This window comes from Panulirus ornatus, chromosome 3 (assembly GCF_036320965.1).
Source record: "Panulirus ornatus isolate Po-2019 chromosome 3, ASM3632096v1, whole genome shotgun sequence".
Taxonomy (NCBI): domain Eukaryota; kingdom Metazoa; phylum Arthropoda; class Malacostraca; order Decapoda; family Palinuridae; genus Panulirus; species Panulirus ornatus.
The window spans coordinates 24,665,593-24,689,282 of record NC_092226.1 but is presented as its reverse complement, the minus strand read 5'-3'; the positions used below and the strand labels follow the sequence as shown (position 1 = coordinate 24,689,282).

General features: G+C 46.3%; 1 protein-coding gene and 1 long non-coding RNA gene across 6 annotated transcripts in view; one reads left to right on the top strand and one right to left on the bottom strand.

Moving 5' to 3' along the window:
* The window catches only part of LOC139761399 (Fanconi anemia group J protein homolog), a 1,968,572-nt gene that overhangs the window by 1,596,117 nt on the left and 348,765 nt on the right, over nt 1–23,690 (bottom strand). The gene's annotated exons all lie outside the window — the stretch shown is intronic.
* LOC139761437 (uncharacterized) overlaps nt 1–23,690 on the top strand; it is a 289,141-nt gene that overhangs the window by 252,892 nt on the left and 12,559 nt on the right. The window contains exon 3 of the long non-coding RNA XR_011715516.1: nt 12,543–12,621. This is a non-coding gene — a long non-coding RNA (uncharacterized lncRNA). The remainder of the gene's footprint in view (nt 1–12,542; nt 12,622–23,690) is intronic.

Sequence of the window (23,690 nt, the reverse complement as noted above, 5' to 3'; positions counted from 1 at the left end):
AGACCATCAGCGTCTTGGCATCATCAGCAAAAACACTTGCCAAACAACAGCCAAACACCTGCCATACGCTGGCCAACGGTAACGTTACGTTCTGTCGTGTTCTTCTGTCGTAACGTTGCATATGTATTTCTCACGTAGTTTATCATATGACTACAATTGCTATATGTGCAGTAGCTTCGTTCACTATGCAGTTTTTGCTTACAAATCTTCTGCTATGTAGAGATGATAGGATTTATTCTATCGTGCCAGGAATTCTTGTATAAGGCTCCTGTAGCTTTATGACTGCGCTCCACACAGGAGGAGGAGAATGATGGACCCCTTTAGCGAGAAAGAAGTTCCCGCGCGAGACTGTACTGTCTCCGTCCACTACCGATGATAACAGCCAGGCAGAAGATGACTCTTTGTGACTGGTGCCACCACTTGCAGACGAAGACTGGTAACGCCTCTCTCTTCTCTCTCTCTCTCTCCCTCTCTCTCTCTCCCTCTCTCTCTCTCTCTCTCCCTCTCTCTCTCCCTCTCTCTCTCTCTCTCTCTCTCTCTCAAGTTCCTCGTGTGTGTGTGTGTGTGTGTGTGTGTGTCAAGTTCCTCTTAAAGTTGTACAAGAGTGGCTTGAACAACTGTGTCACTGAGGTTCACTTGACAAGGTTGTGTGTGTCCACCAATTCCTTTTTTTTTTTTTCAACCCTTCCCTTGGTACACCTAAACACCACAGCTGTACCAAGTGTCATAAGAGACACATCAGTACCTTAAAGACGGTCAGATTCTACTGTGGGGAGTTCTGATATCCATGCCTTTGAAGACGTTGACATTTATACTGTCTATTTTCTTCTAATTTCACTACCAGTTACGAGGGGTGTCCATTAGGTACACACGCCCTCCCAGTCCGAGGTCACATGCACCTTTTGTGAGCATCAATTTTGCAAGTGTGGAGTCCCCAACCCCAGTCCTGCAGGCTGGCGAAAGGGCAGTGACGACCAGTTTTCTATGGCACGACACCTTACCCTGCATCTGGCAAGCAAAATGAACCAAGTCAAAAACAGCATTAATAAAATAATGATAATAATGAAAATAATAATAATAATAATAATAATAATAATAATAATAATAATAATGAAAATAATAATAATAATAATGGTAATGATAATAATGGTAATAATGAAAATAACAATAACAAGAGTAATAATAATAATTATAATGATAATGATAAAACAAATTCTTCCCACTAAACAGCCGAGCCACCATGAGTAAACAGGTAAAATGGTGGATATTAATTTCATTAAGACAACAATAAAGACAAAAAAATTCAGCCACCGAAACTAGGTTAACTGCCGTAAACTACGGTAAACCATGGTGAACTGGTTAATTGTGGTAAACTGGGGTTATTTGTGGTGAACTGCGGCTAACTGTGATGAACTGCCTTAAAATTTAAGGGAAACACGCATACGGACATTAGCGTGAAGAAATCTAGCCATAAGGACACACACACACACACACACACACACACACACCACGACAAGTACAAGATAGGGGAAAGGATGAGGGAGGGGGGAGGGGGGATTTAGAACAGACAAATACAGACACGAGCTGAAGCACAGACTGCGGCACCAGCATGCCCATCTTCTTCTCCCTTCCCTTACCTCACTACCACACTATAAACACCACCACAATTACCACCACCATCACCACCACCACCGCCACCACACACTGCAGTGGTGCGTGACGTGACGGAGGGTGACAAGTACGTGGGCAGATGTGTGGGATTTTACAGCCAAAGCGTTTGTATCTACTTACGTACGGTGACCCAAGGCACACACACACACAGACACACACACACTGGCAATCTGCCTCTTGTTAATCACACACACACACACACACACACACACACACACACACACACACACACACACACACACACCTGGCTTAGGCTGGTATGTGCGTTTCTTTATGAGTGTGCACACATACATGGGAGTAAAGACACAGTACATAAATATAAGGTTCACAGACGGGGCAACGCAAGTGTACAACTCGTGACACACAAACAGTAAACACACATACATACACACACTAAAACTCAACACACACACACACACAAACACACACACACACACACACACACACACACACACACACACACACACACACACGCACTAAAACAAAGCCAATATTTCTCCACCTCTGGCTTAGCTTTATACCATAATCTTAAACTGTTTTATGTGCCAGTAATGAGGTGGGCGACTCGCTCAGTAGGCACCAATGACCCGGAGCCTCACAAGGTGCAGCAGCAGAGCAGCCTGGTCGACCCACCGTCGCATGTCGCAGCCGTCGCTCACGGGATAATGGTATCTGCTCCAGGTAATAAGTCATGCTTGCGCTGGATCAAGAGTTGTTTAGCATGTGGACCAGCACGTGAACGCAGGATGTGTCCAGAACATATGTACTTCAAATATGCGATTCATAACGCCGTCAGAATCGATTCATGAGACTTATGGCTACCAAAGCTGACACTTACATCAAAGGCACTAGTAAACATAAGACCAAATTATAGGGATTCAAAATACAGCGAAGACAGTTAAGGTAAAATATGCTAAGATAGCGAGTCATAACGCCACCAAGTTTGGAGAAGATGCGTTTACGATAGTTAGTGACAAAGACAAGATATATTCTTTATATATATTTTCTGTTACCCCCAAGGCCCTGGTCTGGGAGGGATCTGGTATTACCTCGGGATCTTATTCTAGGGTTCCTACGCGTCCAATGTTGCGCTACAGTCAGTAGCAAGGAGAGGATGGACTCCTCTGAAGCAAACAGTTCTCCAACGAGGCTGTACTCTGCTTATGGCTTCACGGTGCGTCACGATCTTAGCCAGGTACGTCGCTAACTTTACCAGGTACGTCGCTACCTTCTCCCAAATAAGTCGCTACCTTTGCCAGATAAGTCACTGACTCTGCCAGATTCGTCACCATCTTTGCTAGTTATGCCGCTACCTCTGGCAGATAAGTCGCTAACTTTACCAGAAACGTCGCTACCTTTGCTCAAGAGGTCGCCACCTTTGCTAGGTACGTTGCTCCCTTGGTAATGCAGGAGGAGTGAAGGGCGCGAACATACATCTGACAATGAATAACATCTAAACTAAAAATTACCATGCAGGAAAGACATGAATTCCTCACTGCGTCGGTAATTTGCAGCAATTGTAATAATTGTAGTCATTTGTAACTGTAGTACAACGCTCATAAATCTAAAAAGTCACCCATGATGTTTGCTTCCTTGTGAACAGAGAATTGGCAGATGTTCTTATGTTCACCAAATGATAACATTTCCGTACACAGTCATTCATGCCCACCGCAATGTCACGACCAATTTCTCACACGCAAACTTCAGTTCGATCCACTGATAATCTTAAGGGAGAGTTGATACACAAAACTGTCACTGTATTTAGCGATGCAGGTAAATTAAGGCGGCATTTTTTGTCTGTTTTCCTGGCGCTACCTCGCGCGTGATCAAGATATTCCTGTGAGTCCACTGGGAAAATGAAACACGATAAGTTCCCAAGTGCACTTTCGTGAAATAATCACATCATGTTTTGGACAATCACATGTTCACCAAATGGCGTCCTAGCTTCGTCTCTTCGATGCATATCAGCTGACTTATATTTCTCTCTTGTGTCTCCCCTACTGATGTGAGAACAAAGTGAATTGTTGAGATGATGAATTTGGACGGTAAACAGAATTGATAAAAAGTATGATACTAGAGAAAGTGCAAGATAAGAGGCCCCAAAAGTGTACAACTCTCATCGTCCAGAACAATTAAGTAATTACAGATGCAATGTACCGTGCCTTCTACTGCTTCGCATTGGATATATAGAAAATAAACAAATGACAAACTTTTATCCAGTTCGTGTAAGAGGAGACGGAATTATGCCATGTAAAATGAGGTTGAACCAGTTACCGGCAAAATAGACCATTCGTAGGAAACTGCTGGCAACCAATAAGTCGCCTCCACTAATCATGCCGACAGCAAAACAACATCCTAGTCTCCACCTCACTGTCGGCTACATAACAGGTCTGGTCGGAGGATAATTAGGCTAGCTGGCGAGAGCATAACTGCCTGCAAGGCTAGTTAATGCAAGTGTAACTAATCAATGAGATCAATTGGCGAAAACGTAACTAAATGATGTCAGTCTGCGAAGACGTAATACTTAGTAAGGCTAGTTGGCGTGAACGTACCTAATCAATACTGCTTGTTCGTAATAACGTAATACTAGTACGCTAGTTGGTGTAAATATACCTAATTGGTAAGGTTAGTTGGGGGAAAATTACAACTATGACAGTAAATGAGGACATAGCCACAAGACCCGGCCAGATTACTGATAACGAAGCCGGTCTACACGAGATACCCTGGCAACGGCACGGCTAAGGTAAGCAAACAGCCGGGAAGTTTAGCTATATTAAACAACTGGTTCCTGTGTCAACACTGCTACGGCGGCCAGCAATATCCTTCGTCGCTCAGAAGGTGCGCTGTACGAGCGCTGGAATAGTATGGCTGGAGCGAGATTAGTTCATTAGAAGGGAAGGGGAGGTTGGAGGTGAAGGCCATGGGATGGGTGGAGAAGGTAGTAGGTGGGTCATCATGGAATGGTGTGGAAGGTGGTGGTGCCTGGGTCATGGGATGGGCGAAGGGGGTGGTAACTGGGGACACAGGTGGATTGTGGGAAGGGGACCGCATGCTGATGCTACAACCTAACAAGAAAATTGGTAAGGCTTTCTAAGGACCTTATTGTGCCTAAGAGAGAAAGAGAAGTAAATTGAACAACAAAATATTGGCTACGTCAATGCTCAGGTTAAACAGGCCAACATTATTCTTCGTCCATCACTTCAAGAATTTAGAAATGGTAAGATCTCAAAAGTTTACATGACCATAACAGTCAGATAAAGTTTCCAGATGGTCTGCTTCGGCACTCAGCATATGACTCACGGCAAGACTCTACTGAAGGTATGAATCATCAGAGAAAAAACCCGAGATGTGGAAAAAAAATTAAAACCTAAGATTAAAGAAAATGAAGATAACACCGAGTCGCATATCAATCCGATAATTGTTGCTGTTCAATTAGCTGCCAAATGAACGTAGTGCTAATTACTTCCCAGATGATATTGCGAGGGAATGTCTTTTTTTAGGGGGAAGCAACTACGAGGAAAATAATTGAGCCTTCATTAAAGAATGGGTTAGCGAAACTTTCAGAAAAGTACGAGGGATTTTAAAGAAAGCCATTGAAAAAAATCCATGACTACAGCCCCAGGGGATGACGGATCAACGTGCTCTGTACTTGATACTCTTAACTGATGCTGAGGGAGAAGCATTACGACTGTTGTATGATGATGCCTCACTAACATCAGGGCAACTGCCTGCGTCTTTGAGAAGAGCTGTGGTCAAGTCCATATCAAAGCGAACAGAAGCGAGACATTACATGCCAATAAGCTTCACTTCTTTTTTTGTATTTCTTTTGTCATATACATAGACAAAGCACTTCAGTGAGAGTATGGGAGAATGGCACATATCTAGAGGTAGGTGGAGGCCAGTACAGAACGTACAGTGGATACAGTACATGGACATAGGAGGGTGACAGGTGGGGCTGGGGAACGAAAGGGTCCCCCCTCCCTCTACAGGGGAAGGGAGGTCTAGGATACATGAAATACATGATACATAATTACAGGACAGTACGTGATGCTAATAGTAACAAACATAACATTATTATACAAAAAGTTTGAAATATGTCATACATACATGAAACATCTTGTTAACATTATATTCACTATGTACATTACATACACAGACGTGTGCATATGAAACATGACAAATTGTAACGCAGTCGTTAACACTGATAGCAATATGAAAGGTCTTGGATATATTACATATGTGATATGTAGTTGCAGACAACATGTCCCATGTACCTCAGTTGCTGGAGAGGTTACTCATAAACAAGTTGTTGGGTAACCTGAGGTGGATTTCATGAGAGAAGGAATAGTTTCATACTGAGAAGAGACACACATAATGCCACTGGCAACTCTGCAGCACCTGATGTACACAAATACCCAATTTTCATCGACTTCAAGGGAAATTCAGCGAGGCTATTAGCCAGGGAAATTTGAAAGACTTGGCTGAGAAGAGAATGTTTCTTGGAAAATATAAGGAGAGTAATTCAACTAGGAGGACAGTCAGAGTTCATTCTGTGGGAGACTACTCAGGAGGGTGAGAGTTTAGGAGCACCACAGGGAGAAGGAGTGTTTACACCCATCCCTTTTTAATATCATGAATGTCATTACAGATACGAACCTACCACCTGGTAGTATATACAAAGCATTAATGACAGTTATCTAAGAGAGCTCACTACATATACAGAGAACGATGATGGACGGATATGGCCAGGAAATGTAATGAAGAGGTGATGGTGATATCGAGTAAGAGAAGTATAATGTTTAACACGAGAAAGCTACCTCAGGGTTGTTCAAGAAGAGCGATTATGAAAGGAAATGGATGAGGAAACTTAGGTGTTTGGGTCTCTGATCATGAACAGGACAGTGAAGTGAACTAATACATTCGGTCTCGTCTCAAGACCTAGTTCAGTGGACTTCATGATGATGTCATCCTTGCGAAGCAATGTTAGTTAATTCAATCGATCGATCTACCACCCAACATAGCACTGTGCGGATAAGACATTGCGGGAGCTCGACAAACGTGAGTGTAATAGAGTTAACAATATAGGTGAACCATCAGCTAAGTTGTAGGGGTGGGATGAGGACCTTATGTATTCGGTACAGAGATAAAAGCACAAGAGGATGGGTCAGTACCTATATTTATGGACGGTAGAGTAATGCATGATTCAGATCACAGAGGTGGGCTGAAGGTCACATGTAATCAGTACAGAGATACAAGCATCGTACAGAATGGGCCAGTACCCACGTGTATGGATACTTGAAGTTAAGTTATAGGGATGGGCTGAGGGTCCCATATATTCAGCGCACATCATGGGTTGGGTCAGTATATATGTATATGAACAACAGACCAGCACATGGGTAAGTTACAAAGGCAGAGCGTGAGCTCTATGAATTCAGTGCATAGACACACACACACACACACACACACACACACACACACACACACACACACACACACACACACACACACATATTACGGATAGGGTCAGCACACATTCAAAATGGAAGGAGAGCAGTGAATAAAGTAAACCACAGAGGCTGTGTTGGCTCACATGAATATGAACAGTAGAACATTACACAGGGCAAGTCACGTAGCATTATGGGTACAGTGGGTTACATCAGTGAGGTTCACGGCCTTGCAGAGCCCGGGTACAGAAGTTGAAGAACATCCTCAGGTGCGTCTGTATCAATGAAATATTTACGAAGTTCATAAAACATGAGACCCCGGAGGCCTAACGTCGGGGATAAAGGGGCACTGTATCATGTTGTGTTGTAATGTTCGCTTACATGGTACATCAGATGACTTACACAGAGCTGTCTTAACTGGATGGCGACCTGCCTCACCTCTACCCATCACCACTCCCTCCTACCCGTCCAATCTCCAACCCCGTCCCTCGCCTCTCCTCATCCTCACAGCCAGCACTACCGTACTCCAAGCAACTCGTGGGTATGTCCTCACCCACATCAATCCTTTCCTACAACACACACATAATTTCACAGTTTCATTAATGAAATTCTCTCTCTCTCTCTCTCTCTCTCTCTCTCTCTCTCTCTCTCTCTCTCTCTCTCTCTCTGATAATGAGTTCCCCAGAGCCTATTACAACCCTGCACGCCTTTCATAGCAGCTATTGTACAAAATTTCCAACACAGGAATACAGAAAAAGTATGCTGGATTTATCTAATTCTTGCATAAAAGTAATAATAATAATAATAATAATAATAATAATAATAATAGCAATGACAATAATGAAAATAATGAAATCAATAATAATCTACCGCCATAAGTCACAAACTATCTGCTATCTACTAAATGAAACTTTTCATGTATTATCAAAACTTTAAACTGTATGAAAGAGGCTGTACCGTTACTAACGAAAATTTGTCCCGTTAATGATACACTGCTGTAGTTTTAGATTTCTCCAATAACTATAGTGAGAATTTGATTTTCTTCACATTTTCATTTCTATGAAGTTTACATGGAACAGGTCAGCTGTACGGGAAAGTTTTTCGCCGTAGACAGACGCGTAAACACTGGAGCAGATTTACGAGCGCAGATCTGTAAGCGTAGATTTACAAGTGCAGATCTATTAGTGCAGATATAGAATACCAATTTACTACTACTGATTTACAAGTTTGGATTTATGACTGCAGGCATACAAGTGCACTTTGCCAATGCAATTTACAACTGAAGATGAACAAGTACATTTCCTGATGAACATTGGTGCACTTTATGTGTACTGTGACTAACTTATCTCCCACTACTACACCAACCCCTATCACTTATTTTTTTTTTCTTTTACGGTGTTCAAGGGGAGAAGAAAGTGGTAGGACTAGAGAGGGTACAGCCTGGAATAGAACACAGGGCTAAAGAGTAAACAGTGGCATATATTTTTCTATCAGTCAAGAGGGCATGGGCTACTGAATGCCCTAATTAAGACCATTTCATTAACGCACAAAGGTTCCCAGCTTATCGACTAACCCCTACGGGAGGATGAACAGCTTGGTTGACTGTGGCGCAACCAGGATTCGAACCTTTGCGCTCTACCTAAGGCTGCCCGTGAATGGTGCAAGTCTTCTGATGTGCGTGGGAGATTTGCTGGGAAAGTGGTGGAGTGGGGCGTGTGTTATGCAATGATATTGCTTGTTGGAAATTTATCAGCCAAGTTATGCTAGGTATTCTTTGCTGGGTACTTCGAAGGATGGCTGGAGCCTCTCTTGGTGTTCTGGGTCTTCGTGGAAACCAAGGGTGTTCCATGACTGTACTGTTCTCGAGATCTCGCATTTGTCTGTCGTTTGTGTCATCGTTGTCTTCCAGTTTGTGTCAGGCTTTCCGCCAAGCGGTTTAATATTCTGACGTTCATGCTGTTCTTCGGTGTTTCCGATACATGGGTACTTCTCGTGTGTGAAGAACAGTGGAGCTCTGTGCTGTATACTCTGTAGCTTCAGCATGAGTGATCTGGTAGAGGTGGTTCATGGGTATATGAGAGTAAGATAGGTATATTCATGGCTTTCACTAGGTGTAATTTTTGTTTAGTCTGGCTGCCTCCGAATGTGCTAAAAACGTGTGTTCAGGAAGCGAGAATATTAAGACTACCATTTCAGTGGCGTCCACTACATAGATGTTCGTGCTCGTGTTCCCACCACATGAGGGAATGTGAGCTGTGAAAGTCGTGAATGGTGTTGGTGACAGGACGCAGCCCTGTGGGACTTGACTTTGTTGGGAGAATTTTGGTAACGTTGCAGAGGTGATGATGACTTCTGCGGCGCGTTGGTCAAGTCAGCTGCACAGCAGTCTCTCTTTTATAGCTGGCATGACTAACTGTAGTAGTATGTATTGTAGACTGTTGGTCCACACAATGTCAACTATGCAGTACATTCCTTCTTCTCTGAAAACTGCTTTTCCTTCCGCAATTGTAGCGGTGGTGCTCTTGCCCCACCGGAAGCCGTTTTGATTGGGTTAAAGAGGTCCTTGTTCTCTAGTTGCCATCGTAACCTAAAGTCAATCAATCCATCAAATAGTTCATCTGCACCTTCTGAGGGAGAAATGGGCTGGTAGGTCTTCAGGTTTGTACCTGGGTGTGCCTGGTTCTTCGTATCAATGATACTCTGCGCTCTTGGAATCTTTGGGGGAAGTATCCTGTGTTTAGCACTGGGTTGTCGATGTTGAGAGGGCACGGAAGGCCTTTTGGAAGTAGCATGCTGACTTGTTTCTTATCTATCTCTTGCTCCTCCCAATATCTTTAAAGCTGATTTTCAGGTATTTGAAGACGATTCTGGTGGGGTTTCCCTGTACGAGTCCACCTCCTTACCAAAAGGCATTTGGGCCACTGCATTTTTGTGGTGTGGTGTTCGTCGCGTCTTCCCAGAATAGGGTGTGTTGCTGTGTTGATCTTTTTCCAACAGGGTCCGTTGGAGGTCTATATATTGTTGGTGAGGAGCATATCTATAGCCGAGAGAGCTGGACTAGTCTAGGATACTGAATACTAGTGAAACGACGTCTGGTTGTAAGGATTCCCTGGGTGGGTGGGTGGGTGTGGGGGATTGGGGTGTGTAGGGGTGTGTGAGGGGGATGTAACGGCTCTGATGCCGTTATCTATTTCTTCAGTTTTCTTTCCTTTATGGTCAATATAACCATTACACCATCCCCTCGTTCAACACCACCCCTGTCTTACCCTTCCTCCCATCATCTCTTCCCTTCCTACCCTCACCACAAACTTCCCCTTCCTCACCACCATACCCTCTCCCCCCACCACAACCACTAGTACCCCGTCCTCCACCTCAACTTCCCTCAACAACGACCAACAACCAACGACCCGCCTCGCTGCACCATTACCTTGCCACACCAACACAATCACCACCACCACCACCACCGCTACCTACGTCACCCTTCCAGCCACAGCATCAGCCTCAACTTCCTCCTGCCTCCCCTTTCCTCCCCCAACCCCATCCCTCCCTCCCATCCCTCCCTCCCATCCCTCTCCATTGACTCAGGTGACCGGCAAACAGCCAGTCATCAACACCCATTTGTGGGCGTGAGCAGATAAGAGCCGCCTAACAGGCCATAACCGCGCGCCTCAACTGCTGCCGTCCTCAAGTTTCCCAACCAATTGATGACATTTCGACCAAGCTGCAGGAAGTGGCACTTGCCGCTCCTCCTCCTCCTCCTCCGCAGCCTTTCGTCTGTCCGCCTGTCTGTTAACTTCTCTTTCTGTCTACCTGTGTCCACCGCCATCAGTTACCGCCGTCTGTGTACAGGCTTGAGCACTACTGTAAACACAAAACAAACTCGGGATTCAATGATTATAAGGCGATTATCGCAGGAGTCATGATGGTCAACAGAAGATGACCACTATCTGTCTATCCCACTACCTATATCTATCAAGAAATATATATATATATATATATATATATATATATATATATATATATATATATATATATATATATATATATACACACACACACATATATGGTACATTAAGAGGACTAGGTCACCAACGAGTGATAAAAACGAGGTGTTGCCAACAAAAAGAGGAGGGCCAGCGCGTAGCGTTCACCGCAAGAAACTATATAGAGTTACGGAGAACGACTCTTGTGGGTTACGTGTTACCAAGTCTTACGTGTGAGGCGGAGAGGCTGTGTGCATGTGGACCGAGAACCAGCAGCCCATGTGTCGGGGAGGCAGATAGAAAAGAAAGCAACCTGAGGCCAAAGGAGTGAAGTTGATAACCATCGAAGTGCTGGCTCCCGTGAGAGAGAGAGAGAGAGAGAGAGAGAGAGAGAGAGAGAGAGAGAGAGAGAGAGAGAGAGAGAGAGAGAGAGAGAGAGAGTTTATCTGGCATCAGCAGTGTTATAATACCTGCAAATGTCTGGTCTACATTCGTCCGCCTCCCGTTGAGTATGATACATCCACAGGAGCGAAATCCCCAGCCTTCCTTTACTCACCACGACACTCACTCACCACGACACTCACTCATCAGGGAATTCTCATTCATTTACGCTACCATCGACCCTTAATCTTTCATTCATCATTATGATTCTATATCGCTATTCACTCGCCTGTGCATTCTCCTTTACGAACCCCTGCATTTTCCTTTCAAAACCTGTGCATTCTTATCCACTCTTGTGCATTCTTCTTCACCAACATGTGCATTCATACCCATCCCCGTGCATTCTTCTTCTTCACCAACCTGTGCATTCATACCCATCCCCGTGCATTCTTCTTCACCAACCTGTGCATTCTCACTCACCCACATACACATTCCAGCTCGCCTACCTGTTGATTCTCATTCAGCCTCTAGTGCATTGTAATCACCTTATACGAGCATTGCTTGCTATTCACAGATTCACTTTTCACTATCATTCATCCATCTTTGCATTTTCCTTTCATTAAGCACTCACGTGCAGCACGTTCTCATTCATCCACCACCGTCATTCATCCATCGTCTCCCCAGTACTAAAGCATTCATCCACCTATGGAAATTTCTTTCATCCATAATCCTCTCTCTCTCTCTCTCTCTCTCTCTCTCTCTCTCTCTCTCTCTCTCTCTCTCTCTCTCTCTCTCTCTCTCTCTCCCGTGTCCTGCATCATTCACCCAATACCCGGCTACTCACGCTCATTCACTATTCACTTACGCTGATCCCTGGCGAGGCCGCCCTTGTCACACCTTCAATAAATCATGAGGCCAAATCCCACAAAAGTAAACAACAACAAAAACAAAGAGGCTAAAGTACGTATTGCAAAACTGGGAATCATCAATATATATATAATCACATTCATGAATGGGAGTGAATGACTCGTGTTTAACTTTTTCATTTTCTTTTTTCCCACAGTTGTAACCGTGTCGGGCGAGAGGCCAGCGCAGCCGATAACACGGGTGTTTTCATGATCGTTCCTTCGTCGCAGTGTAAGGTGGGAATCGCCTCTCGGTGCTGGAGGGGTTTAGCCGAGTTATGACCCGGCCTTGAAATGAGGGGGGGGGGGGTTTAGAGGGAGGGGGGGGGAGAGGCCATTCATATCTCGGCAATCACTCATAAATCACGGAAAATGGGAGTTTATGGGGCGATTGTGGTGGTGAGGGGAGAGAGAGAGAGAGAGAGAGAGAGAGAGAGAGAGAGAGAGAGAGAGAGAGAGAGAGAGAGAGAGAGCCCAGCGACCGCCTCCCCCTCCTCAGTACCGGAAACGCTTAACACCTGTTTGCTCTCGTTCGCCCTCACTCGTAGACCAGCGTCAGGACAACGTGTCAGCCCAACAATACTCGTAGACCCATGTCGGGCTGACACAGCCTCTCTGGTACACCCATATGTCAGCCTAACCACACACACAAACACCCTTGTCAGCTTAGCCACGCACGTACATACATGTCAGCCTAGCCACACACATACATCCATGTCAGCCTAGCCACACACATACATCCATGTCAGCCTAGCCACGCACATACACCCATGTCAGCCTATCCACACACATACACCCATGTCAGCCTATCCACACACATACACCCATGTCAGCCTATCCACACACATACACCCATGTCAGCCTATCCACACACATACACCCATGTCAGCCTATCCACACACATACATCCATGTCAGCCTATCCACACACATACACCCATGTCAGCCTCTCCACACACATACACCCATGTCAGCCTAGCCACAAACATACATCCATGTCAGCCTAGCCACACACATACACCCATGTCAGCCTATCCACACACATACACCCATGTCAGCCTATCCACACACATACACCCATGTCAGCCTATCCACACACATACATCCATGTCAGCCTATCCACACACATACACCCATGTCAGCCTATCCACACACATACACCCATGTCAGCCTATCCACACACATACACCCATGTCAGCCTAGCCACAAACATACATCCATGTCAGCCTAGCCACACATACACTTATGTCACCCCAGTTATAATCTCCGCCCATGTCGTCCAAGCCACAGTCTCCACCCATGTCAGTCAAGTTGGACATGTGCATTCATTCAGCCTAGACAAACCTGTACAGCCATGTCAAGGAACCACACCCGTGCAGTAAGCCCGTTGTCACCCAGCTACGGTCGGGTCTGGAGGTAAGTCAGACCACGGACGCATACCCGTGGTATGGGTGTACGGCCGTGGCATGGGGTACACAATGGCATGGTCTACACTCGTGGTATGGGGTACACCTGTGGTATGGGCTACACCCGTGGCATGGGCAACACCCGTGGTATGAGCTACAACCGTGGTATGGGCTACACCCGTGGTATGAGCTACAACCGTGGTATGGGCTACACCCGTGGTATGGGCTACACCCGTGGTATGGGCTACACCCGTGGTATGGGCTACACCCGTGGTATGGGCAACACCCGTGGTATGAGCTACAACCGTGGTATGGGCTACACCCGTGGTATGGGCTACACCCGTGGTATGGGCTACACCCGTGGTATGGGCTACACCCGTGGTATGGGCTACACCCGTGGTATGGGCTACACCCGTGGTATGGGAGCCCACGATTGTATTCCAATGTTCCTTCAAGATAGCAAGACAGTGTCATTAAACCCACACCAGGATGTGTACATCAGTATGCCCACGTTGGTCCCACACATACACACGAGTCAGCATGGGCCCACCCGGGGTCAACCCCGCAGGGGGGTTGGGGTTCGAACCCTGTGTCGCAGTCAGCCCACAGCCAATCCCAGCTGTTTATCCTCCCGTCAGGGCTGGTTGATAAATGGGTATGTGACTTAGGCTTGTGTGTGTGTGTGTGTGTGTGTGTGTGTGTGTGTGTGTGTGTGTGTGTGTGTGAGGAGGAGGAGAGAAGATATGGTATATATGTACAAAGTTAAGAAACTGGGCAACATGAATATTAAACTCTCTACCTGTAATACACACACACACACACACACACACACACACACACACACACACACACACACACACACACACTCCAGGATACATGCAGACTCGGTGCATGCCGTGGAATGCATGGCAAGCAGTGATGTACACGTGAAGAACTGTGTATGAATATTATACATTCCTGCCCACTTGCTTGTGTATGCGTTGTGTATCTTACAGCAGATACGCACTTGCATTTCATTGCAGAAGTATGTGTGTGTGTGTGTGTGTGTGTGTGTGTGTGTGTGTATCACCCCCTACACCTCTTGCCAGCAGGATAAAACCCCACATTGACACCATAGGACACCACCACACTAACTCACAGCCAACACACCAGAACCCTTGTTGACACCACCAGACACCGTCTCATACAGCCAGTTTTAAAGAACCCCTCCATCCCACATCACACACTTCCCCGCCAGTTTACAGCAGGGGAAACCCCACATTGCTTCTGAACCCGCAATGGCAATACAGGAACCCCTGTAGACCCTAGCAACTAACGTGACGGAATCTTCGTCGAGAGCACTGGACTCCCGCCACTACAGTTGACGCTACAGAACCCCCTACTGACAGCACCAGACCCCCTATCCCAATAGTCATTGTATCAGAACCCCTACATCATCAGCACCAGGCACCCCATACATACATCTGACGCTACAGATACCCCAATCCCCCTACATGTTTTTTCATAGGGTGGTTAAAGGAAAGGAAAAAGAGATGGAACAGCTATAAGGATAGTTTGATATGGAAGAGAGGGCTGAAGTGAGTATAGGTGTTCAGTGTAGGTTGTCCGATGCATGTGGGTCATTTTCTGAAAGTGTTTATGGGCTACGGCAGACAAGGGGTGTGTATGTTGCTACGTATGTTGTATCATCTGGAATAAAAAAAAAGGGATTTGCTAAGTACTGTTCACTGTGTACGTCGGTAAACAGCTGGAGCCTCTCTTAATGTTTTGAGCGTTCGAGGGAACCAAGGATGTTCCATATCTGTACTGCAAATGTCTATGTCCATATTTTGTATCATCATTGTCTTACAGTCTCTGCCATCCTTTCCGGGCTGCTTCTTTCTAAAGTAAAAACCCACTAGTTTAACCCTTAGTCGATCGTGCTGTTCTGAGGTGCTTTCAATTTTGAGGTAGTTCTTATTGGCGACAAATCGTACGGCCTTAAGTTTGTAACCTATGTAACTTCCGCATGCGAGATTTGGACACAACTAATGTTACAGAACTCCTGAGAATACCAGACACCTACCAATACAGATGTCGCTACAGAACCCCCCCCCCCCACCACCCCTCGACAGCACGGTACCCCAAGCCACAGACCCCCCCCCCCCCCAGTGACAGCACCGAATACTCCCCCAACAGCCAGAGAAACAGCAACGGACTCCCTTTCCCTGACCCACCTTATGAGCTGACCGAAAGCATGTACGGCCGCCCGGGGTCGATCGCACAGCTTCGAAATCTCGTTGCGTCAGTTGGTCCATAGTGAACCCAGCTGTTCATCCTCTCCGAGGAGTAGGTCGATAAAATGGGTAACTTGCTTAGGCTAGGATATATATATATATATATATATATATATATATATATATATATATATATATATATATATATATATATATATATAGCGTTAACAAGATGGCCTTGATGGGAGCATTCAGTTGCCCGTGTCGTCTCAGCTAACATAAAAAAAAAGACACTTCAGTTCTCTACTCTCCTTATCCAATTCCTCTTATTCAACCCAAAGCTTTCCATTTCCACGCTATCAACCCAGGAATCTCTTCTTCTTTCCTTCTTCCACCACTTACTCACTGACTCCCCTCTCCACCCACCAGGCTCTCGCCACCACTAACAACTCCGTCCCCATTCTCACAATCACCACTCACTCCACCCGGTCTAACAACCACTGCTGACCTCTCTTACAAACACTCATCACTCCCCTTCAAATCTTCTATAGTTACAAGATAACTATCCTCCCCCCCCCTAACTATCCTCCCCCTCACCCCACCCTTCTTCCCCGTGATGAATAAAGTGACAATCCGGCCGACGATCAATCATCATCAAGCGCTTGTTATGGCTGCAAGCAACGAGGAGATTGGGCTGTAAATCACCGGCCTGCGGCCAGGTCGGACGTTGTTAGCACTTGACGATCCATTCGCCTGTCTAGCTCCAAACACCCACCCACCCTAACCACCACCCACCCCGCGGGAGGTGCTCAGATCACCTGGAATGAACAACGATTAACTCTCAGGTGCATATGAGAGTCGCTCACGACCAGTCTGAGTCACTCATGATCAGGTGTGTATGAGAGTCACTCACGACCAGTCTGAGTCACTCATGATCAGGTGCGTATGAGAGTCACTCACGACCAGTCTGAGTCACTCATGATCAGGTGCGTATGAGAGTCACTCACGACCAGTCTGAGTCACTCATGATCAGGTGCGTATGAGAGTCACTCACGACCAGTCTGAGTCACTCATGATCAGGTGCGTATGAGAGTCACTCACGACCAGTCTGAGTCACTCATGATCAGGTGCGTATGAGAGTCACTCACGACCAGTCTGAGTTACTCATGATCAACCAGGACTCATCATCTTGGCACGCAAGCTTATTCACCGGGGTCTACCACAGGTTAACATACAGTAGCCGTTGACTTATCTACTACACGAGTGAAGGAGGCTAGACGAAGGAAGCGGCAGTGATTGGACCCTTTTAAACGCTTCTTAAATCCCCTCAGAAAATTTCCTCTTCTCTTAAAACTCTAACAAAAACTTAACCCGTCCTGTAAAATGACAGAGAATCTTTTTTTTACCCGCTCCCTCTATGGCCGGCCGTAACAACTTCCGGATCCCTTAGTGTGTGGAAAAGAAAGAGGGGCACAAATGAGCCGCAGTCTTGAATGCTGAGTAAACGCGAGAGCCTGGGGCACGAGCGCCGCACGGAACCTGCAGGAGTTGGTCTCTGGCAAAGTTGGTCGTCAGCGGCAGGAAGACGCTGAACGCTAACCACCCACACACCACCACCACCAGTCAGTCAAACGTCAACCCGCGTAACACACGCACAACCAGCACACACATGGACAACTCTACGTAACGCATGTGCGACTACGCATTACACATGTATTACCATGCTCAACACATGCACAGCTATGCGCAATGCAAGCATAAGTATGCGAAACATTCACATCTATGCGTAACACATGTACGACAATGCGTAACACATGTACAACGATGAGTAACAGGTATAACGATGCGTAACACAGGTACAACGATGCGTAACAGGTACAACGATGCGTAACACAGGTACAACGATGCGTAACATGTACAACTATGCGTACGGCTACAAGCAAGACGTGAATAACTGCGTCCATCGTCAGAGGACGACACCGTATGCAGTTCAACAGACTTAACTCTCGCCCTCCAACATAACACCTAAACTGGTAGTTTACAAGATCAATAGACATTCCCAGTTAATATAACGCAATTCCTCCAATCCCCTGTACTAAATGGTGGAGAGAGAGAGAGAGAGAGAGAGAGAGAGAGAGAGAGAGAGAGAGAGAGAGAGAGAGAGAGAGAGAGAGAGAGAGCTATACCCTTTCTATCCTCTTCCCATTCCTCCCCTAACCCAATCCCTACCCACCACTGACATCTCTACGCTGCTTATGTCTTGTCTTGCCCCTCCTACCTTTACTCCACCTCCGTTCCCTCATCACCTCCGTTCCCTTGGCCAGTCTCTTCCCTTGCAAGCAGGTCTACGGCCCGTCGACCCACCCCTCAAGCAAGCAGGTCTACGGCCCGTCGACCCACCCCTCAAGCAAGCAGGTCTACGACCTATCGCACCTCCCTCAGCAAACAGATCAGGGACTCGTCATCCTCAGCCAGCACGTCCACACACGTTCCCTAGGTAACAGGTCCACGACCCGTGCCCCCACCTCCTCCCCGAGCAACCATTTCTAAATACAGGATGGTTAGAAGAGTGGAAGAAGAGGGGCCCATCTCCTCGCCCTCATGCAATCATGTCCACGACCCGTCGCCCGCCTCCAGCAAGCAGGTCTACGGCCCATTCCCCCCAGCAATCAGATCCAAGGCCCTTCATCCTCAGCAAGCAGTTCCAAGATTTGTCGCCCTCTTCCCCCCCGCCCCAAATAGCAAGCAAGTCCAAAACCTGTGCCCCTACCAGCAAGCAGGTCTCTCATCCGTCGCTACTCAATTCACCAAACAGAATCACGACCCGTCGTCCCCCCTAGTGAAAACGTTCACGACCTGAAGCTAACACCCCAATGAGTAGGTCTGTGACCAAGTCAACCCTCTCCCTAGATAGCAGGTATAAGACCAGTCCCTCCCCTACTTTCATCCGTCGGTCAGCCCCCGGTCTCCACAGAACAAGAAGGTTCAACGATACTCTGACATAAACCTTATGAGGAACAACTCAAGACACCTAAAAGTATTATCTCCAAAAACTGACACACTTCGTGGTTGTCAAATTACTAATTCGACAACACAACATACGAGAATTCCTTCCCGGAAGACATATATCAAACGACATAGTATAACGTCATGAAGATGCAAGCAAATGCAATAGGAACGTAGGCTTTTTTTTTTTTTTTAAGAGTTGTCGAATATCGGAATACATAACAGGTTGTCAGAACAAGGACTATCACTACCTCTATATTAAGGTTAGACAAGTAATTCAGGGATATCCAATTACCAGTAAACAAGCCTGTTTCAAGATCAAAAAGATATCTAAACCTACTAGTAAGATATTCAACCATATTTATTTCGTTTTAGATCCGAGTCTCCTCCCCTGAGACGCCCCCTTGTAGTCAAAGTAGGGAACTTTTCCCGACCACACTACCCTATAAGTTTCCCAGGCAGCATACTCTCTCCAAACTCCAACGTGATCTCTCTCAGCCTTTGTCTTTTCCAGTCAGCTCTTGTGCCGGCTGGGAGTGGCAGGTGGAGAGGAGCTTGAAGCTTTACTATCCTGTCTCTCACACAAATAAGATTAGGGCCTAAGCATCTGTTACTGTCCTCCAGCAGAATACCTCGTCATGGACCATCGAGTCTCTTCTCGTCTGTCCTTCCTATGTACCCAGCAAGCAAGTCCACAAAACATAAAACCCACTCCCTCCGTCATAACATCCATGATCTGTTGTCCCCAAGAAGCAGGTCTAACACTCATCGCCGCTTTCCCTCCGTCAGTCAACCCCAACATCATCAATCAGGTCTACAACTCGTCGCCTCCCCCTACACCAGCAAGCAAATCCACGACCGGTCTTCCCCTCCTCCACACAAGCAAGCAGGTCCACGACCCGTCTTCCCTTCCCCCACACAAGCAAGCAGGTCCAGGACCCGTCTCCCCCTCCCCCACACCAGCAAGCAGGTCCACGACCCGTTTCCCTCTCCCCCACACCGGCAAGCAGGTCCACGACCCGTTTCCCCCTCCCCACACCAGCAAGCAGGTCCACGACCCGTCTCCCCCTCCCCCACACTAACAAGCAGGTCCACGACCCGTTTCCCCCTCCCCCACACCGGCAAGCAGGTCCACGACCCGTCGCCCTATAATCTACAGCAATATACAGTCATTCTCTGGGCGGATATAACTGTCGGAAGGTAAACTTACTTTTCTTTATAGATTTATTCTCGGCCTTCCACACACGAGGAATTACAGAGCCTGTGTGCTGTGCTTGTGGCTTTGGTCACGTCTGTGGGTTCCGTCTATGGCCTTGTGGTTGCGTCCTTATGCCTTCAGTTTGTGTGCTTGTTGCGTCTGTGAGTAAATGTGCGTCCTGTGCGTGTTGGTCTTGCATTTGTATGTACATGTGCATCCTGTAAGTGTTCCTATTGCGTCTGTTTGTATATGTGCATCTTGTAAGTGTTCTTCTTGTCTGTTTCTGTACGTCTTGTAAATGTTCGAGTTTGTGCGTATATACGCGTCTTGAAAATATTCATGTTGCGTCTTTGTATATAGGTACATCCCACGTGTGTTCTAAATTTGCGTATAACGCGTTTCCTGTGTGTACGTCTCTTGCGTCTGTGTATGTCTGCATCTTGTCTGTGACTTCGATTCGTATCAGTGTAGGTACCTGTATTGTCTGTGGCCCTCATGCATGTCGGTGTAGGTATTGTCTGTGGTCTTTCTACGTCTTTGCGACTGTGTTCGTCATGATTGTGGTCTGTTTATATCTGCCTAAACTTGAGGCACAGCAAGTGTGGTCAGGTCGAGTCTGTTTAAGTGGGAGTCGTGTTTGTGGTCTTGCTGCTAGTGTCCGCCTGCAGAGGCCACATCTTGGTTCTGATGTTTCTATGAGCAGGAGGGCGTCGCGTCTGTGGTTTTGTTGGGTATGACTGTTCGCGGGTGTAGTATCTGTGGTCTTCTCTTGTATGTCTGTACGTGAGTCGTGTGTCTAGTTACATGTATGTAGCGTTTTTAGTCTTGTTGGGAAAGTCTGTGTGTCAGCATCGGGCCTGTGGTCTTTCCCCGTCTGTGCGTCCCTATGTCGAGTTTGCGGTACTGTGCGTGTTTGCATGATTCCTACTTGTGATTACTATGTGTGTACGTATGATTAATGCTTGTAATTACTATGCAAGTATGATAATTACTTGTGATTACTATGTGTGTGTGTTACAGGGAGAGAGTATTACACTCATGTTGCCCCGTCTCTTAACAATATACATACGAATCTTATCTTTACTACTATGTATGTAAATATACACCCATTCATTTGGCCAAGTGCCCATTTACTGACCAGCCTCGAGATTATGATGAACACCTAGGTTGGGTGCAGGCCGACTGCCTCATGGTCAGTGTGTGTGTGTGTGTGTGTGTGTGTGTGTGTGTGTGTGTGTGTGTGTGTGTGTACAACTATCATCCTCAATCTTTATGTGCTGAGCCTGGACACACTCGGTGATGAATGCCCAAGACTCAATTTATTCAATTTTCTCCTTTCATTACTGCTTGGGCTGCGCTTTGGACCAGCTTAGAATAAACAGTTTATTCGCAACAAAATTACAGGCAAAACTATGAAATCTGACACTGGTCTTAATATACTCTGAAATTATTAGAAATAAAAGTAATAAGGCGGATCTAATGCAAAGGTACGTGGACTTAGGATTGAGGTCATAATGCTATTCAAGTGCATTAATTCTTCTGAGAACATCATCTCTACCATGAAGAGAGACCATGAAACGAGGCAGAACTGTCATCCTGCAAATAGAAATTATAGAGCAGCAACCTTCTTCTATGTCAGTAACACAATGGCCATGAACCTTGGTGGGAGGAAAAATGATTTCCAGTCCCTCCTACGAAGTTCTATCGGATTTCAAGAGTGCTAACAAAGTCCAGCTGAATTTTCATCATGGTAGAGCGATCCTGCTGAAGTTAACACTTTCTTCAGATGTGATGAAGGCGAGGTTGGTCCATGACGCAGGCCCTCGGGTCCGACTGGCTGTATGTACACGCCTCCAGGTGGCTCGATCAGTTTGCCTTCCACCTGCGTCCTCTCGCAGCGTAACCATCTGAACCCCTGTCTTTCACAAGCCCCAACTAAGGCTGAGGCGCAACGGGAGCGCAATTGCACAGGTGTAATGATCCTCTATACCCAGTTCCATATGACTTTCCCGTTTCTTCCTCCATCATCCATGTCTTCCATCCCAAGTTTAAGACGCAGATGTAGCACACAGGAAGCTTTGCAGAAAATAAACAATTAACGATAATATTCCACAACTCTACGAACATCAATAAACGTATACTTTCATTCTTGCTATTTCATTCGAGTACATATCTTGTTTCAATATCTTTTCTCCCTTACTATTGCCACTCAAATTCCCTCTAAATCTATGGTTGGTCTCTTTTGTTTACAGTCCTTATTCATTTGTTTTAAGACTCTTGCAATCTTATTCCTGTGCGTGGGAGTTTCATTCGTATACTTCCATTTTAACTCCAAGCCAATCCAGTCAACAATTTTTCTAAATCATCAGTTCCTCCATCTCTTTCACTCTCCATCCCCTCCTCCTGTATCCTCCCTATGTTTTCATTTCATCCTCTCCTGCCCCCGCCTCTATCTAGACTATCAGCCCCCCTGCCCATCCCTACGTTTTCCCCCCACCCCACACACCTTCATGTACCCGCCTCAGCTAATGCATCCCTCCTGGAGGCGTACCAACACCAAAGTTTCATTGTCCATCCATGTTAGTTACGTCTACCCCATTTAGTTTTCCCGTTCTCCCATTCTTTGACAAAACCAGTTTTACGCTGTCACTCGCCACTTCCTCAGCATTTCTTCCCACAACTTCCACTCTGCAACTTTACTATCCTGCCTCCATCTAAAGAGATAGGGAACGTAGGAGCTTATTTACGGTACACCAGTAAATATGCTCGACCGCACGTCTTCCTTCATCCGTCCTATCTATGCACTGCCCACGTACTTACCGCAGGGCACTGACAATCTGCAACATGCACGACGCTCAATCATGCTCTCCAATGAGAGCCGAGCTACCACCCATTCAACCCTGGCCAGTCTCAGTCTCGTTGTTGTGCCCAGAGTGGTTCATTCAGCTTCGACCTCCTCTGCCTCCGAATAAGTCCAAAACATCAAAGACCACGGAAATGCAAACAGGCCTTTTATTTTTTCGCAACACTAAATCCTCTGGTCACAATCATAAGTGTCATGATAAATAATGTCGTGTGAGGCAAATAATGTACTGGAATTATAAAATCTAGGCTTATAAGCCAAGCATTGGAGCTTCTCAGGCTATTCACCCGCAAATAACGGAGCCTGTAAGTCTGCATGGTACAAATAACAAAAGCAAGCCTCGTCGGGAAGAGGCTCAAGGCTGCAAACAACGGAGGAAAACAACATAAACATTAGATTTATTACAAAGCACCCAGCCCACTGACTCGATCCCCACCCCGTTATAATCCATCCCATCCCCAACACTCCCCCATTATACCCGCTCCCATCCCCAACACTCCATTATATCCACTCCCATCCCTAACACTCCTCCATTATATCCGCTACCTTTTCCAACACTCCCTTCCATCTCCTTCACTCCCACATAATAACCACTTCTTCCCCACCACTCGTGCACTG